The sequence below is a fragment of the Ambystoma mexicanum genome, unplaced genomic scaffold (genome assembly GCF_040938575.1).
Source record: "Ambystoma mexicanum isolate Mex_15411 unplaced genomic scaffold, UKY_AmexF1_1 Mex_scaf65, whole genome shotgun sequence".
Taxonomy (NCBI): Eukaryota; Metazoa; Chordata; class Amphibia; order Caudata; family Ambystomatidae; genus Ambystoma; species Ambystoma mexicanum.
Window position 1 is genome coordinate 552,390 of NW_027182483.1, and position 6,000 is coordinate 558,389.

Consider the following 6,000-nt stretch of genomic DNA (forward strand, 5'->3'; position numbering starts at 1 on the left):
GGCCTCTGCCTCTCGCCCTGGTGGGGCTTTGGCCTCTGCCTCTCGCCCTGGTGGGGCTTTGGCCTCTACCTCTTTCCCTGGTGGGACATTGGCTTTGGCCTCTTGCCCTGGTCGGGCCTTGGCCTCGGCCTTTCGCCCTGGTGGGGCCTCTGCCTTTCGCCCTGGTGTGGGGGTCTCACCGTGGTGGGGCCTTGGCCTCTTGCCCTGGTGGGGCATTGGCCTCGGCCTCTCGCCCTGTTGGGGTGTCTCGCCCTCTTGCCCTGGTGGGGCCTCGCCCTGGTTGGGCATCGCCCTCTCGCCCTGGTGGGGCCTCGACCTCTCACCCTGGTGGGGCCTCGGCCTCTCACCGTCTTACCCTGGTGGGGCCTCGGCCTCTCACCGTCTTACCCTAGTGGGGCCTCGGCCTCTCACCGTCTTACCCTAGTGGGGCCTCGGCCTCTCACCGTCTTGCCCTGGTGGGGCCTCGGCCTCTCACCGTCTTGCCCTGGTGGGGCCTCGGCCTCTCGCCCTGGTGGGGCCTCGGCCTCTGCCTCTCGCCCTGGTGGGGCCTCGGCCTCTGCCTCTCGCCCTGGTGGGGCCTCGGCCTCTGCCTCTCGCCCTGGTGGGGCCTCGGCCTCTGCCTCTCGCCCTGGTGGGGCCTCGGCCTCTGGCCCTGGTGGGGCCTCGGCCTCTGGCCCTGGTGGGGCCTCAGCGCCTCTCGCCCTGGTGGGGCCTCGGCCTCTCTCGCCCTGGTGAGGCCTCGGCCTCTCTCACCCTGGTGGGGCCTTGGCCTCTCGCCCTGTTGGGGTGTCTCTGCCTCTCGGCTGGTGTGGCCTCGGCCTCTCGCCCTGGTGGGGGTCTCACCGTGGTGGAGCCTCTGCCTCTCGCCGTCTTGCCCTGGTGGGGCCTCGGCCTCTCGCCCTGGTGGGGCCTCGGCCTCTCGCCCTGGTGGGGCCTCGGCCTCTCGCCCTGCTGGTGTCTCGGCCTCTCGCCCTGTTGGGGTGCCTCGGCCTCTCGGCTGGCGGGGCCTCGGCCTCGCCCTGGTGGGGCCTCGGCCTCGCCCTGGTGGGGCCTCGGCCTCTCGCCCTCTTGGGGTGTCTCTGCCTCTCGGCTGGTGGGGCCTCGGCCTCTCGCTCTGGTGTGGCCTCGGCCTCTCGCCCTGGTGGGGGTCTCACTGTGGTGGGGCCTTGGCTTCTCGCCCAGGTGGGGCTTTGGTCTCTACCTCTCGCCCAGGTGGGGCCTTGGCCTCGGCCTCTCGCCCTGGTGAAGCATTGGCCTCGGCCTCTCGCCCTGGTCGGGCCTTGGCCTCTCGCCTTGGTGGGGGCTTGGCCTCTCGCCCTGGTGGGGCCTTGGCCTCTGCCTCTCGCCCTGGTGGGGCTTTGGCCTCTGCCTCTCGCCCTGGTGGGGCTTTGGCCTCTGCCTCTCGCCCTGGTGGGGCCTTGGCCTCTGCCTCTCGCCCCGGTGGGGCTTTGGCCTCTGCCTCTCGCCCCGGTGGGGCTTTGGCCTCTGCCTCTCTTCCCGGTGGGGCTTTGACCTCTGCCTCTCGCCCCGGTGGGGTTTTGGCCTCTGCCTCTCGCCCCGGTGGGGCTTTGGCCTCTGCCTCTCGCCCCGGTGGGGCTTTGGCCTCTGCCTCTCGCCCTGGTGGGGCTTTGGCCTCTGCCTCTCGCCCTGGTGGGGCTTTGGCCTCTGCCTCTCGCCCTGGTGGGGCCTTGGCCTCGGCCTCTTTCCCTGGTGGGACCTTGGCCTCTTGCCCTGGTCGGGTCTTGGCCTCGGCCTCTTGCCCTGGTGGGGCCTCGGCCTCTCGCCCTGGTAGAGCCTCGCCCTCTCGCCCTGGTGGGGCCTCGGCCTCCCGTCCTGGTGGGGCCTCGGCCTCCCGTCCTGGTGGGGCCTTGGCCTCTCGCCCTGTTGGGGTGTCTCGCACTGGTGGGGCCTCGTCCTCCTGCCCTGTTGGAGCTTCGGCATCTGCCTCTCGGCTGGCGAGGCCTCAACCTCTGCCTCTCGCACTGGTGGGGCCTTGGCCTCTGCCTTTCGCCCTGGTGGGGCCTCTGCCTTTCGCCCTGGTGGGGGTCTCACCGTGGTGGGGCCTTGGCCTCTCGCCCTGGTGGGGCATTGGCCTCGGCCTCTCGCCCTGTTGGGGTGTCTCGCCTTCTCGCCCTGGTGGGGCCTCGCCCTGGTGGGGCCTCGCCCTCTCGCCCTGGTGGGGCCTCGCCCTCTCGCCCTGGTGGGGCCTCTGCCTCTCGCCCTGGTGGGGCCTCTGCCTCTCGCCCTGGTGGGGCCTCTGCCTCTCGCCCTGGTGGGGCATCGGCCTCTCGCCCTGTTGGGGTGTCTTGGCCTCTCGCCCTGTTGTGGTGTCTTGGTCTCTCGCCCTGTTGGGGTATCTCGGCCTCTCGGCTGGCGGGCCTCAGCCTCTGCCTCTCGCCCTGGTGGGGCCTCGGCCTCTCTCGCCCTGGTGGGGCCTCGGCCTCTCTCGCCCTGGTGGGGCTTCGGCCTCTCTCGCCCTGGTGGGGCTTCGGCCTCTCTCGCCCTGGTGGGGCCTCGGCCTCTCTCGCCCTGGTGGGGCCTCGGCCTCTCTCGCCCTGGTGGGGCCTCGGCCTCTCTCGCCCTGGTGGGGCCTCGGCTTCTCGCACTGGTAGAGCCTCGCCCTCTCGCCCTGGTGGGGCCTGGGCCTCTTAGCCTCTCGCAATGGTGGGGCCTCAGCCTTCCGCCCTGGTGGGGCCTCGGCCTCCCGCCCTGGTGAGGCCCTGGTGGGGCCTCGGCCTCTCGCCCTGTTGGGGTGTCTCGCCCTCTCGCCCTGGTGAGGCCTCTGCCTCTCCCTCTCGCCCTGGTGGGGCCTCGGCCTCTGCCTCTCGCCCTGGTGGGGCCTCGGCCTCTGCCTCTCGCCCTGGTGGGGCCTCGGCCTCTGCCTCTCGCCCTGGTGGGGCTTCGGCCTCTGCCTCTCGCCCTGGTGGGGCTTTGGCCTCTCCCTCTCGCCCTGGTGGGGCTTTGGCCTCTCCCTCTCGCCCTGGTGGGGCTTTGGCCTCTGCCTCTCGCCCTGGTGGGGCTTTGGCCTCTGCCTCTCGCCCTGGTGGGGCTTTGGCCTCTGCCTCTCGCCTTGGTGGGGCTTTGGCCTCTGCCTCTCGCCCTGGTGGGGCTTTGGCCTCTGCCTCTCGCCCTGGTGGGGCTTTGGCCTCTGCCTCTCGCCCTGGTGGGGCTTTGGCCTCTGCCTCTCGCCCTGGTGGGGCTTTGGCCTCTACCTCTTTCCCTGGTGGGACATTGGCTTTGGCCTCTTGCCCTGGTCGGGCCTTGGCCTCGGCCTCTCAACCTGGTCGGGCCTTGGCCTCTCGCACTGGTAGAGCCTCGCCCTCTCGCCCTGGTGGGGCCTGGGCCTCTCGGCCTCTCGCATTGGTGGGGCCTCGGCCTCTCGCCCTGTTGGGGTGTCTCGCCCTGGTGGGGCCTCGACCTCTCGCCGTCTTACCCTGGTGGGGCCTCGTCCTCTTGCCCTGTTGGAGCTTCGGCATCTGCCTCTCGGCTGGCGAGGCCTCAACCTCTGTCTCTCGCACTGGTGGGGCCTTGGCCTCTGCCTTTCGCCCTGGTGGGGCCTCTGCCTTTCGCCCTGGTGGGGCCTCTGCCTTTCGCCCTGGTGGGGCCTCTGCCTTTCACTCTGGTGGGGCCTCGGCCTTTCGCCCTGATCGGGCCTTGGCCTCAGCCTCCCGCCCTGGTGGGGCCTCGGCCTCCCGCCCTGGTGGGGCCTCGGCCTCCCGCCCTGGTGGGGCCTCGGCCTCCCGCCCTGTGGTGGGGCCTCGGCCTCCCGCCCTGTGGTGGGGCCTCGGCCTCCCGCCCTGTGGTGGGGCCTCAGCCTCTCGCCCTGGTGGGGCCTCGACCTCTCGCCCTGGTGGGGCCTCGGCCTCTCACCGTCTTATCCTGGTGGGGCCTCAGCCTGTCTCGCCCTGGTGGGGCCTCGGCCTGTCTCGCCCTGGTGGGGCCTCGGCCTCTCTCGCCCTGGTGGGTCCTCGGCCTCTGCCTCTCGCCCTGGTGGGTCCTCGGCCTCTGCCTCTCGCCCTGGTGGGGCTTTGGCCTCTGCCTCTCGCCCTGGTGGGGCTTTGGCCTCTGCCTCTCGCCCTGGTGAGGCCTCGGCCTCTCGCCCTGGTGGGGCCTGGGTCTCTCGGCCTCTCGCCTTCGTGGGGCCTCGGCCTCCCGCCCTGGTGGGGCCTTGGCCTCTCGCCCTGTTGGGGTGTCTCGCCCTCTCGCCCTGGTGGGGCCTCGTCCTCTTGCCCTGTTGGAGCTTCGGCATCTGCCTCTCGGCTGGCGAGGCCTCAACCTCTGCCTCTCGCACTGGTGGGGCCTCTGCCTCTCGCACTGGTGGGGCCTCTGCCTCTCGCACTGGTGGGGCCTCTGCCTCTCGCCTTGGTGGGGCCTCTGCCTCTCGCCTTGGTGGGGCCCTCGGCCTCTCGCCTTGGTGGGGCCTCGGCCTCCCGCCCTGTTGGGGTGTCTCGGCCTCTCGGCTGGCGGGGCCTCGGCCTCTGCCTCTCGCCCTGGTGGGGCCTCAGCCTCTCGCCCTGGTGGGGCTTCGGCCTCCCGCCCTGGTGGGGCCTCGGCCTCCCGCCCTGGTGGGGCCTCGGCCTCCCGCCCTGGTGGGGCCTCGGCCTCCCGCCCTGTTGGGGTGTCTCGGCCTCTCGCCCTGGTGGGGCCTCGGCCTCTCGCCATCTCACCCTGGTGGGGCCTCGGCCTCTCGCCATCTCACCCTGGTGGGGCCTCGGCCTCTCGCCATCTCACCCTGATGGGGCATCGGCCTCTCGCCCTGCTGGGGCTTCGGCCTCTCACCCTGCTGGGGCCTCGGCCACTGCCTCTCACCCTGGTGAAGCATTGGCCTCGGCCTCTCGCCCTGGTGGAGCCTTGAACTCTTGCTCTGGTGGGGCCTCGGCCTCGACCTTTCGCCCTCTCGGCCTGGTGGGGCCTCGGGCTCTCGGCCTCTGCCTCTCACCCTGGTGGGGCCTCGGCCTCTGCCTCTCGCCCTGGTGGGGTCACGGCCTCTCGCCCTGGTGGGGTCACGGCCTCTCGCCCTGGTGGGGTCACGGCCTCTCGCCCTGGTGGGGTCACGGCCTCTCGCCCTGGTGGGGTCACGGCCTCTCGCCCTGGTGGGGTCACGGCCTCTCGCCCTGGTGGGGTCACGGCCTCTCGCCCTGGTGGGGTCACGGCCTCTCGCCCTGGTGGGGTCACAGCCTCTCACCCTGGTGGGGCCTCGGCCTGACTCTCGCCCCGGTGGGGCCTCGGCCTCTGACTCTCGCCCCGGTGGGGCCTCGGCCTCTGCCTCTCATCCTAGTGGTCCCTCGGCCTCTGACTCTCGCCCCGGTGGGGCCTCGGCCTCTGCCTCTCACCCTGGTGGGGTGTCTTGGATTTTTTGTTGCCCCATCCATAGCATTTATTATCTAAAGCAATAAAAGCTAGTCCCTATGCTTGAGGCAGATGATCGCATGAGAGACATAAGTAGGAGATGGATATTTTTCTTGGGGTGGCTTATAAACCCACACATGCAGTTGCAGTAATCTAGTTGGGATATAGCCAGTTCCTGGGTCCATTCTATTTTGACTGATATATTAAGCAGGTGAAATTTGTTGAACATTCCTCTCAATCATATTCCCTTTTCGTAGTACCGGTCTCTTTATAGTGTCTATTTTGTGTCCTATTCCCGCTTCCAAGTCTCCTTTCCATGTCCATTTTTGTTTCTCGTATTTTTTCTTCCTTGCCTATCCTTCTTGTAGACAGTCTAAAAGATCTAGTTCCAGCAACAAACCCATAATTCTTGAATTGCAGCAGTTTATGCCTCAAATACTGGTTGTATTTTGATGTCCCTTCAATATTGAATGCAAATGCCAATGATGTTTTGAGGTTTTATTAAACCAAACACTTAAAACGGATTGTTCACTCTAACTCAACAATCAAAAGATAAAGTTCCATTATTTCTAGCTGAACAAGCAAAGACAAATCCAACCAGTGTTTCAACCTATAACAGGTTTTCATCCAGGCTACAATGAGACATATCTG